Raw genomic sequence first — 13827 nt, 5'->3', positions numbered from 1 at the left:
CTGACAAGCTTCCATCACAGACGGTGGAAAATCCGAGGAATGTGAGTGCCATTACATTGAGATCTGGGAAGAACATTGAAGTTCCCACTCCTGAGCCTACTCCTTCAAAGGAAGTCGACCCTGCCACACTTCAAAGAAAGCGTGATGCTCATGCAGCTGGTCCTTCCACATCTGGTGTGACTTCTACGCCTTCCACCTCTACTATTGCACCTTCCATACCTCTTCCTTTCCCTCCGAGAGCCATTCCAAGCAAAAAGATGGAAGAGGCTGACAGGGAGATCTTAGAAACATTTAGGAAGGTGGAGGTGAACATACCTCTATTGGATGCCATTAAACAGATTCCCAGATATGCAAAGTTCTTGAAGGAGCTATGCACGCACAAGAGGAGGCTAAAGGGAAACGAAAAGATCAGCATGGGCAGAAATGTATCAGCATTGATAGGTAAATCTGTTCCTCAGATTCTTGAGAAGTGCAAGGACCTAGGTACATTTTGTGTACCCTGCATCATAGGTAACAATAAATTTGAAAATGCAATGCTTGATCTTGGTGCTTCGATAAATGTAATGCCTCTGTCTATTTTTAAATCTCTTTCTCTTGGACCCCTGCAACCTACAGGAGTGGTGATTCAGTTGGCAAATAGAAGTGTTGCACACCCCGTAGGTTTGGTTGATGATGTTTTGGTTCGTGTTGGTGAATTGATTTTCCCTGCTGATTTTTACATTCTTGATATGGAAAAGGGATTTTCACATGGTTCTGCACCAATCATTTTAGGCAGACCATTTTTGAAAACTGCACGAACCAAAATTGATGTCCATGCAGGTACTTTGTCCATGGAGTTTGATGATATTGTTGTGCGATTTAACATTCTGGATGCCATGAAACATCCTTCTAAGGATCATTCTGTTTTTCACGTGGATATTATTGATGATGCTGTTGATGGATTGATTTCTGATTTCCACTCTTTGCATGCATTAAAACATTCATCTATGTCTGAGTTATCTGAATTTGCATGCTTGATGTTCTTGATTCTAATTCTGATTCTGATAATGCTGAATATGACTCTCTGGATGTTGTACCTATTGACTTTGATGTTATACAATCAGGTTGCACTAACCATGTTGTAGGAAGTACATATGCATCTGATTGTTATGCTCAGGTACAAGCTGTGGAACCCATTTCTCCCTCCCTTCTGGTTCCTGATATTATTCAGCCAGCATCCAGTACTCCAGAGTTGAAACCACTGCCAGACAACCTCAAGTATGTCTACTTAGAGGAGGAGGACAAACTGCCTGTCATCATTTCCACCTCCCTCACTGCTGAACAAGAGCAGAGGTTGTTGCACGTTCTTAAAAAGCATAAGAAGGCAATTGGATGGACATTGGCTGACATCCCTGGTATTATCCCATCAACATGCATGCACAGGATATTGTTGGAAGATGGAGCAAAGCCAGTGAGACAGCCACAAAGGCGACTCAACCCTGTCATCTCGGATGTTGTAAAGAAAGAGGTGACCAAGCTTCTACAAGCTGGGATCATCTACCCCATTTCTGACAATCAGTGGGTTAGCCCTATCCATGTTGTTCCAAAGAAGACTGGCCTCACTGTAGTCAAGAATGAAAAAGAGGAGTTGATTCCAACAAGAGTGCAAAATAGTTGGAGGGTTTGCATTGACTACAGAAGGCTAAATCAAGAAACCAGAAAAGACCACTTCCCCCTGCCTTTTATTGATCAGATACTTGAGCGCTTGGCAGGTAAGTCCCACTATTGCTTTCTTGATGGGTTTTCTGGTTATTTTCAAATTCACATTGCACCTGAGGACCAAGAGAAAACAACATTCACGTGCCCCTTTGGCACTTTTGCCTATAGGAGGATGTCGTTTGGCCTATGCAATGCCCTTAGCACATTCCAGCGGTACATGCTTAGCATTTTTAGTGATTTTCTTGAAAAATGCATAGAGATGTTTATGGATGACTTTACTGTATATGGGTCCTCATTTGATGCATGTTTGGATAGTTTAGATAGAGTTTTAAACAGGTGCATCCAATCTAACCTTGTTTTCAATTTTGAGAAATGTCATTTCATAGTAGAACAAGGCATAGTATTGGGGCACATAATTTCAAAAAAGGGCTTTGAAGTTGACCCTGCCAATATCTCAATTATTTCACAATTGCCTTACCCCTCTTTTGTGCGAGAGGTTCGTTATTTTCTTGGCCATGCAGGGTTTTACAGGCGCTTCATTCAAGATTTCAGTAAGAAGGCCCTCCCATTGTCCAACCTACTGCAAAAGGATGTTGACTTCATCTTTGATGAAGGATACAAAGAGGCTTTTGATTGCCTCAAAAAGGCCCTGACCACAACTTCAATCATTCAGGCGCCCAACTGGACAACCCCATTTGAGCTTATGTGTGATGCATCCAACTATGCATTAGGGGCTGTTTTAGCTCAAAGGATTGATAAGCAGCCGAGGGTAATCTACTACGCCTCCAAGACATTAGATGCTGCCCTATTTCCCTAATAAGTCCCACTCCAGCGGCCTGACAAGTCATCTATTTGAAAGGACCCTCCCTGTAGTGCGCCCCTCCTTGAATTATTCGGTCATGCAATACTTATTGAATAGAAAGAACAAAATGCATTTCGACCCCGTCGTAGTTCTCAATCATTTTATGGCACTGGTCGTGGCTGAACCATCAACGATGGGGGAGCGAAATAGGGAAGAGGCTTAGATAAGAGAATATGTTCTCGCATCATTTTTTTTGTAGAAAGCTTGACCAGTGAGAAAAAGTGTTTGGCCGAAGCCAAAAAGAGGTTGATCCACTTCATTTGCTTGGCAAATGATCTTCGCTTCGCGGGAACAACAAAAACAACCATCTCGCTCTTTCCTTTCTTCGGTGCTACCTTTTTCTTTCCAAGGGAGTGCAAGTGTGTAAATGACCATGATAATGTGTCATCCATTGTATAACTCAAATATTGGAGGCATTCCAATAGGCGCAAGTTGTCCTTTAGAAGCTGGGAGGAGAGTTATGTCGTGGCCAGTTGTGTTGGTTTTTCTTTAGTGAGACCACCATTGAAATGGATTAGACACGGATGTTCCACAAATATTCAATAAACGGATTATATCATAATAAAGTATTGATGTATAAAAGATATAGTGTCAATTATTCATGGTCAAGAATAAAAAAAAAGTAAATTTAATAATTTTGGAGAATTAATCTTAGCACATTAGTGATAGAAGTTATCAAAAAGATTCGTCTAATGATATATTCACCATGAACCATGCTTATCAATTGATTTCTAAACAATACTACCAAATAAACCCAAAATTTATATTTTATCCTTAACGAACCCATCCCCCAATTCATGATAAAATAAAATGCAAAGACATACATAAAGTTGCCTTTAAGAATGACATCAATAATCGGATTAACAATAGGCATGTGATCCTTTAATAAAGGTCCTTAAGTATTTCTTCCTGGTTGGTAGGGATTTATACTTCTATCTTGGTTGGTAGGATCTATACTTTTACCTTAGTTGTTAGGGATTTATAGGCGTACAAAATATATGTACTATATAATTTTGTACGTAATACATTATTTTGTATAGAAATTATATCCTCAAGGTTAAAGTCAAGATAAACTTGTTGTAGAAAGGAGTGACCTTTCTCCGTGGCATCAAAAACATCTAAGACTTCTTACTAAACCAAATGTTGTGTAATATAATATTGACCTCTAAATATCACTTGAGATGTTAATGTAGATATGGGGTGAATGACAGGATGTAATTCAGTGTGAGTGATAAGGAAAGGAACTTAATGTTGTGATTGCAGTATTTGTACATAATTAGAGTTGTCAAAATGGGTTGGAACCCACGAGCCAACCCGGCACACCACGGGTTCAGGCCAGGTTGGGTTAAATTTTTTTTTATAAATTTTAATACAGGTTGATTTTTGACCTGGCTCATCTAGAACTCGATTCACCCGGGTTGAACCCTTGTTGAGCCGGGTTGACTCATCAACCCGCAGATAAAAGGGTCACACAAGTGTTTTTTATTAAGTTGGATTTTACATTTGGGTCATGTTAGGTTGTTTTTTTAGCCAACACAAATAATCTGTATTTTTTTTATTTTGGTTTGTATTTGGATTGTATTAAAGTTTATTTAGATTTTAATTAGAATTATAATTTAGTTTTGACTGAAAAAACTAAAAAATTATATATTTTTTTAATTAAGGGAACCTGTGAGCCAACCCGTTTAACCCGCTAACCTGTGGTGGGCAGGCCGGGTTCAAATTTTTTTGGCTCGCTAAAAAGTGAGCCGGGTTGGGTTGACTCACTAAATGATCAACCTATAATGGGTCGAGCCGGGTTAGGCCGAGTTACCCGTTTTGACAGCTCTATACAAAATATCTGAACTGAGTATTGCTCCTATTCTCATTCCTAAAGCATTGGTTTCTAAAACAAATGGTTTAGAAAAATCGGGTAAAGCTAAAACAAGTGTTTGAGTTACTATTCCTTTCAATGTCACAAATGCTACAATAGCGGTGTCATCCTAACTAGAACTTTTTTTCTTCAATAAATGGTTCAAAAAGAGGGCAACAATCACTACATAATCCTTAATAAATCTTCGATAATAGCCTGTAAGGCCGTGTTTGTAATTGCATATAAAAGCCTATTGTTAATAGTGGAATCAACTATTCTAATGTTGAATAAGTGAGATTGAATGTAGGATTATTGAATCTGAATTAGTATAAATCTTGTGCTATTTTTCTCTTTCTTTATCTTCTTTTATTGTGTTGCTATCTAATATTGTATCAATGTTAATTTACATGTTTTTTGCATTCTATTTTCAAACTAAAAGTGTTTTAAAAAGAACTTAATGAAAGGAAAATCTTTGTAAGTAAGTTCAAAACCAATTAACCCTTTCACGATTTACCTAAGCCATAAATTATTTCATAACAAATAATTATTTATTTTTAATTATGCTAGATATAGGTCTAATTGATTTGTCATTGCATGTAGTCCCCATTGACAATTAATTCTCATTATACATGGGGATTATATTATTGTGTGATTTTATTTTTTTCATTAAAAACTGGACATTGAAATCAAAAAGCTTATTACAAGGGTAAATTTAACTAAACACATAAAACCTCACCTCTTTCGAGCATCCAACTTTAACACTTGTCCTTCTACGATAACACCTAAGAGAAATACTCAAAAAATGAGTTAAACAAATACAAGAACACATTCATACTCTAAGCGACAAGTCATAACAGACACACAACAAGCTCACTCCCCACAAATGACCTAGGACCCAACCTGGCTCTAATACCAAAATGTAACACCAAATACATTTTTTAGGTGCCTAAAATCTATACTTAACACCAAATACATAATTTAAAATAAAGCTTCATTCCTTTTTCATTGAAAATCTCAATTACAAACATACTTTATTGAAAAGGAAAAACCTAAGACTAAAAGACTATACCTGTAACATCCCTAAAGAATATTACTAAAAAAAATAATAAAAGAAATAATTATATCAAAAGTCGTCTCGATAATAATCCCAACGCGGGAAAATTTAAATTCTTTAAAAGAGCGTGCCAAAACTCATAACTTAAACCATAAAGTGTTACAAGTTCTCAAAGTTTGTGTTCAAAAATAAAAACATAAAAATACATGTGAGTAAATCCTAGCTCTAATCCCAAAGCTAGCCCTCACTCCGTCGCCTGGACATCCTCAGCATCACCTGTGTCAACATCTGCTCCAGTGCAACGAATCACACGATCATCGCCATACACAAACAGAAAGGGTGAGCTGAGAAAATAAAATAACAGGTATATAAAACACAAGATAAATCAAATACCCATCTTATTCATTCTACATAGTTCTTAGCCAAGACCTTAACCCCAAGGCTTTATAGCCTTCAAATCACACAACTGGTTAGCCTTGGACTCGGGAATATGATGCTCACACGAACCTGCCCGCTCCTGGTCCTGCCTCTACGAACCTCCCTGCTCGTAGTCCTACAACACGAACCTCCCCGCTCGTAGTCCTGCTTTATGGACCTGCCCGCCCGTAGTCCAACACATGTGATCCACCAGCCCCGTACCTCCCTGCACGTGGCATCTCTCAAACGTGAGCATGGAACATATGAACCTACCTCGCTCGTATCCCCACGTGAGAGTAACTGGATATGAACCTCCCCGCTCATATCATCACATGTTATCCACCATCCATGAACTTACCCGCTCATGGCACAGCATCTCCCGACCCAAGTGTAGTATCAGTGCTCAAACAACACACAAAACAAACAAAGAACAGGAGTATTTTCCGCCTGGGTCTGCCCACACGCCGCCAGGCGAAATTGCTCTAGACCGCCCGGAGGTATCCACTCACCGCCAGACGCCAGCGTCCCCCCCAGGGCCACTGTTTTCTCGTCATCGCCTGGCGGAGCACACCGTGCCGCCAGGCGCCACACAGTGCAGTGCTCTCTCTCGTTAAGCCTATCACCTGACGGGTTTCGTTAGCCTGCCGGGCGCTATACCAGAACAGTACTTCACTGGTTTTAGCACCCCAACTAGTCTAATTGGTTACATAACTCACTCTTATGGACCAATAGAGACTCCTCACTATGCTTAGTCTACCCCAATAATAGATAATCAAGTATCTATACATTACAATGATAAATCTATCTTATTCCCCCCCTTTCAAGTACTAAGAACATTGTCATAACCCAACAACTCCATACATCCCACGAAATTAGCTAGTTTTCCAATCCTTACATCCTACCTCTGATTCTACCATGCTGAACTAACCAATGTATGCCTTCCACCCTAATTCCCATGCTTAACCCCTCTTATTGAATTCTCGTATCCCTCACTTATCCTTAACTAGCATACCACAACGCAAGACTTATATTTGCTAACCAAATATGATTATCCTCTCCTACACCATTTGTTTATATCGAATTCTATATCCCCATTAACATTTTCATCTCTTATCGAACATCAACAAATACAATTTCACTCCCCCTTTCAACTCGCTATATATACAGGCATAATTCACTTCCTATCCTTCTCTCGCATTACCACAGTCCAACAGCCAACCTGGGTTGCCACACAGCAGCGCCTGGCGGCCAGCATGAAACCGCCAGGCGGCATATCAGACACAGACTCCTTTTCCCATTTTCTGCATACTCTGATCACAACTCTCTTCTCTCCTTTCCCGATAATCCTCACCTCATCAATTGCGACATTTTCAATACCCATTCCTATCAACAATATACGTTTCATGTACCATAATTCCAATTATTTCTTAATTAACCCAAATAACCCAAGGTTCACAATAACTCATTGGTTTCAGCCCAACCTTCCCATATATGACATTTTAGTATGATCCCCAACATCCCTCAATCAATTCAAGACCATAAAAATATCCCACAATTATACAAAATCAATCAAAACTCAACAACTCATTACACCCACGGTAATCAGTTGTGAAACCATTAAACCGAACGCGAACAGTGTCGCGCTGCCGGGCAGAAACTCATCGTCGCCAGGCGGTTCATACCAAAACAAGAACAACACAACAACCTGATGTGCTGCCTGGCGGTAGGGGATGGACCGCCAGGCGGTTTCTGGAAAAATCCAGAAACTCAATACAATAGTGCAGAAAAAAACAGCGTAGAGATCGTGGTATAATTCAAGGCACATCACAGTAATTCAATTACAATCACAAACGACAAGAAAGCAACTCCTCTAACCTTTAACTCCTCTAGTGACACACATAGGACTCGAACCCAAGTCCTCAAGTACTCTCAACCACTTGAGCTAGTACTTTTCCACATCATAGTTTCACACATTAATTGCTTTAAATGTTTCTATTACCCGCCATAATTAAATAATTATTTAAATAACTATTTAATTTTCTCGGGTCTTACAATACCAAATGTCTCTCGATATTGAGCACTCTCCAAAGCACCATGAACTTTCATAAACACTTGTACTATCATCTGCTCCCGTGATAAATCACGATCATCGCGGTTGGAAACCACAACCACCAAAATATAAGGGTGAACTAACATACAACATCAAAATATCATAGCTAAAATACACATCAATCATAATATAACCACACACCCAAATTTACATAGTCATTGTGTCTTATAACGATATACAATTACACAACACAAAACATGTCATCACTGCAAATAATACAAACACTAGTGATCTCAGCGTTAGGAGCCAATTTGTAACTCTCGCATACAACTTACCAACAATCAATCCACTTCTCATAACTCTCCTAGCAAGCCCAGGCGAAGTATACAACTTCCCATTATTCTTTTCTAGAGCCCTAGTGAAGTGTACAACTTCCCATTACTTTTCTCACCAGCCTCAGAAAATTATACAACTTCCCATTACTCCTCTTAGAAGCCTCAACAAAGTACACCCCAATACAACTACGTGGAGTTCCCCTTCACCACCTTTTGTTGAGTCACCACACACAAACATACATTTACGTTTCCTAACAAACACATATTAATATGTCATGACAATCATACCAAATAACATCTACTCCACAATTTAGACTCATAAAATAATACATCACATACCAACAAGAATACAAGGATACAAGAATGTAATCTCGCCCTAACCTTTTCTGTTCACTTCTTCCTTCTTTCTTTTTAAAACTCAACTTTTACCCTTCTTCCTTTGTTTGCATCTTACTCTTATTTTTCCTTCAAATCTAGTCAGTTGTGTTCTTTCTCACCCAAATGTAACACTCACTCACTCGTTTAGTATGTATATTTATGGGTTTCACTCTCCCTCTTAAAACCCTATATACTATTAAGAAATTTTAGGTGATTCTTTTAAAAAAAAATAGTTATATATTTTTCCACCTTTCTGTTTTTGCTTCTTATAAAATCTCTTTAAATCTATTGTATATAACAAAAATCACACACATAATAAATGTGATATCTTTTTAATAAATCTATTTAAGAAACAACCCTCTTTTATAACTTATTTATATTATAATAACTACTTTATATATCTTTCATCAAACTTATATTATGAGCACTTTATCTATATATATATATATATATATATATATATAAATATAAAATAATAATAAACGACCTTGAATATTATTATTTAGGGTCTTATTACAAATAACCAACCTATCTTTCCAATAAAGTAACTAATCCAACCTTTAATAATGTGTATTGAGAGGTTGGTTAAGTGCACACAAGTGCATAATAGCCGACAATGTAATGTGCAATTTAGATTGGGACCAAACCATGTAAAATGATCTAACAAAAGAATCAGTAACCATATTATCCTTCCCTAACAACTTGTGCAACCATTTCTATTACTCCAGGGTCTGAATAACTTGATCAGTTAAGTTTTTTAAGCTCTTTTGATTCGTTTAAATTACAAATTTGTGGCCAAGCATATAATGTCTTAACTTGGTAAATAGCTTCTATGGTAGCATAAAATTCCCTAGCATAGGTCAACTACTTTTTGAATCTTCGAAGCAAATTTATTGGAAAAAAAAGCAATAAGATGAAAATCCTAACTAAGTATTGCACCTATTCCTATTCTTGAAGCATTGGTTTCTAAAACAAATGGTTTTGAAAAGTCGAGTAAAGCTAAAAAAAGTTTTTGAGTTACTACTGTTTTCAATGTCACAAATGTTACAATAGCAGTATCATCCCAACTAGAACTATTTTTTTTTCAATAAATTGGTTAAAGGGATAAAAAATCACTCCATAATCCTTAATATTCTATAATAGCTCGTAAGACCGCGTTTGTAATTGAAATGTGCTTTATAAAAGCCTATTGTTAATAGTTGAATCAATTATTCTATGGTTGAATAACTTAGATTGAATGTAGGATTATTGAATATGAACTAGTTTAAATCTTTTGCTATTTTTCTCTTTTTTTATCTTCTTTTATTGTGTTTTTGTCCAATGTTGTATCAATGTTGATTTACAAGTTCATTGCATTCTATTTTTAAAATTGAAAATGTTTTAAAAAGAATTTAATGAAAGCAAAATCCTTGTGTGATTTTATTTGTTCACTACAAACCCAACATTGAAATCAAAAAGCCTATTACAAGAGTAAATTTAACACTATTTCCGGTTACATTTTAAAGTATGTTTATATTCACATACACGTGTATTTAATCTAATTGTAGCATCATTAAAATAATCTTTTAAATGAAAGTAGAGCAAGATTCTTGGACAACCACCGTATTTTCAAAGTATTGTCCGCTTTGGAGTGTTAAGCTCCATCACGATTTTGTTCTTAAAAGGCACCTCAGAGGGTGGAGGGAGGAAGGAGTATTTAAATTGCGCATCACCTTGAATCCTAAGCGATGTGAGACTTATTGGGTGTACCGGAACAAGTCTCACAGTTAAGGGTAAGGGGAATTGTTGTTCCCGCAGACAACGCCAATGTTTCGACCCGACCCAAGTCCGTCTGGTAAGCATCCTTAGGAACAACCACAGTGTTCCCGAGGTATTGTTCACTTTGGAGTGTGTAGCTCTGTCACGGTTTTGTCATTAAAAGACGTCTCAAATAGTGGAGGGAGGAAGAAGTAGAATGCTTGACCTTGATTACAGAAATATAACATTAGAAATTTAGTTATCCATTATTTAAGAACAAAAATGTAACAAAGAAGAATATGAAAAAATAAAATCAAAAGTTTAGAAAACAAAATTTGGAAAACTAGAACTCTAAAATTTGGAAAATGCCTGTTGTCTCCATGTTTTAAGCATAGTTAAGTCTTATAGAGGCTTTCAAAATTGAAGCAAACATCTTCCTCAACATGGGAATCAAGTCCATAAGCCCCCAACTACATGAAGTCTGTAAGCCTAACTACAAAGGTCAAGCTAATATAAACATAAATTAATTTGTAGGTTCATTTACAAATTTTAGCAAATCTACCTCAACTTGTTAAAATTGTAAAACAAAATAGAAAAAGTGTTCAAATCAAGCAAAAGTATGCCCATTTTGAAGCATAGGAACACAAAATCTCATACAATTGGAACTAACAGAAAATTATATATATATATATATATATATATATATATATATATATATATATATATATATATATAAATTATGATCAAAATAATAAGTAAAAATTAGATGAGTTAAAAGGACAAAAAAAAGCAAATATGTATAATGAATTCGATATAATATTGAAAATAAATGGCTTAAAAACTAAAAACAAGACAAATAAAAAGTACAATGTACAATCACATTATAAACGTGTGTACAAAATGTGTCATCAATAATATATTCCAAGATTTGGTTAAGTTTGGATTTACTTTTATTAGTATTTCATACTAACGTAAAAAAAATGTTTTAGTTCTTACAAGATCAAACCTCATTATCCTAGGATGATATGCCTTTGCTTATAAAAAATAAAATAAAATCCTAGGATGATATGATATGGAAGACAACAATAAACAACCTTTATTTTCCAATATAAATAGTAGTTATGTTTATCATGCGGTTAGTGACGAAACTTGAACTAAAAATTAGGGTGCCAATTTATATTTTTTATATAATTTATTAATTAAAAGAATTCTTTATTTTTTTTTACTTAAATCATTCTCAAACCGCAATTTACACTTCTCAATTTTTAATTTTTCTAATAGATTGAATTCATGCAAAATAGGTATTCTAATTTCATTTCCAATTCAAGATTATTCAACTAATTCAATATATGAAGTGGAAAACATAAAATTCCAACATTTTATAATGTAGGGTAATACTAATTTGGGAAGATATAATTAGGGTTCATGCCAATTTCATAAAAAAAATCCCTAAAACAAAATTAGTTTTCATACTAATTTAGGAAAAACTTAATTTAGAAAAAATATAGTAATGAGATAATCATAAATCTAACATACATAAATCATACTAAGATACTGATGCAGGAGATCTTGTGAGTATGAGTTATTCGACCGCTCTACTCTCCAATCTCGTTTTCTCAATCTCTCTTTCTTTTTACTTTTACACTTTATTAATGGTTTGCTCTGAAAAAACTTTACTATTAGATACAAAACCTTAATCGCTTTATTAACTAAGGTCTATTAAATTAGTTTTTATTTTACTTTTTAAAAATATATACATAACTTAATACATAATATATATATATATATATATATATATAACTTAATAAAAATAATATATAAATATGTAAATATAAATTTAAAAAATATATAAATATATATACAAAATTTAAAATTAAAAACCTAGAGGGAGCCATGGCTCCCTTTGGTCATAACGTAGGTACGCCCCTACATGCGGTCCTGTAGTTTAAATCAGACAATTCATTTAAACTTTACTAATAAATGTTTTATTTTATATTGTATATATAGGCTGATTTATATCTTGTTGATTTCCAAGTTTAGATTTGATGTCAAAATAAACAAATTTTTTAAATACTCGTTTAGTCCTTAGTAAATCAAAATAAATAATTTTTTTAAAATACTCATTTAGTTGATTATGGACATTACCGATGTAAATCATTATTATATCTTCGAATTAAGATGATCTTTAACATAAAATTAAAGTTCAAATACTCATTTAGTCTTAAGTTTCATCAAAATATTTGAAATTGGTCCACCAATTTTTTTTTTTAGTTTCAATAGGTCCTAATTTTTGAAAATTTAATAGGAGTAGGCCACACTCACATTTATTAAATATTTATTTATTTATTTATTTATTTTTTCTGGGTCTTATCGTTGACGTCAAACTTGAAGACCAAGCTTCTCCTTAGGTATCACGTGGCATAGAGAATGTGACTTGCTTAGGATGCAGATCACACTTTTAGCATGAATTCCTTTTGGCTCCAAATTTAACTTTTTATACCACTTTTCCTTTCCATTTTTGGAGACACTTTGCTCTCCTTATCTTCTATAAAGAGAAGACTTTGGGCTATGTAAAATTGATTCATGAGTGTAGTAAAGTTACTCTGCTGAGATGACTTTAGACTTTGCTTTTGTGAAATCAACATAGGCTAGAGTTCCCATTCCCCTTAGTGGCTTCCTTTAGCCTCTTTCCTTTATTGTTGGCCTAATCTAACTTGAGAGCTACTCCAAATCACCACTGAACCTCCTCCTCTCCATTCCACTTGCTTTTGCACTTTCAACCTTCCATGGATTCCTTCATCTCATGTGCATGGAATCCTAGCTTGAAGATGGACTCATCATGTGGTATCTAGAGCCTTGGTTGGACACGCTTCAAGAGATAAGCTCATCTTATCCTTGTTTCTTCAATTTTGTGTTGTATTCTATTTTTTTTCTTGCTTGTCTTTGGTTTTTGCTGATTGAAATGTGTTCTATTGCCTTCTTGTTCAGTTCATTTCTTCTAGTTCTTCTCGAACCTTTCATTATGTGCTTTTAGGTGTTCTATATGTGTTGACTAATTGCTTTTATGTTTTATTGAGACTTCTTTTATTCTTTTTTGGTGCAAATGCTTTTATTTTGGGTCATTTTGATTTTATGATCTTTACATGTTGTCTACTACTTGAGTTTGTGCGTTGAATTGTTTGAACTTTAAGCATTTCACTCTTTGCAATTTAAGCCTTCATATGTATAGCCTTTGAACTTCTTGAGTGACCTAGTGGACTGAAAGTATATAGTCGTTGTGATACAAGAAGCATTGTCTCAATTCTAGTTGAATTTTGGTTTTCCAAATCTATTCTAGTGCCACTTTTTAGGTTTTCTTTAATTTTGTGCTTAGCCTTTTTGTTTCTCGCCTTTTTTTTTTCTTGCTTGTTTTCATTCGGCATTCTTTGTGATTGTATTTGCTAT

The sequence above is a fragment of the Vigna unguiculata genome, chromosome 11 (assembly GCF_004118075.2).
Source record: "Vigna unguiculata cultivar IT97K-499-35 chromosome 11, ASM411807v1, whole genome shotgun sequence".
NCBI classification, from domain to species: Eukaryota; Viridiplantae; Streptophyta; class Magnoliopsida; order Fabales; family Fabaceae; genus Vigna; species Vigna unguiculata.
Note: the sequence above shows the minus strand (reverse complement) of the source record.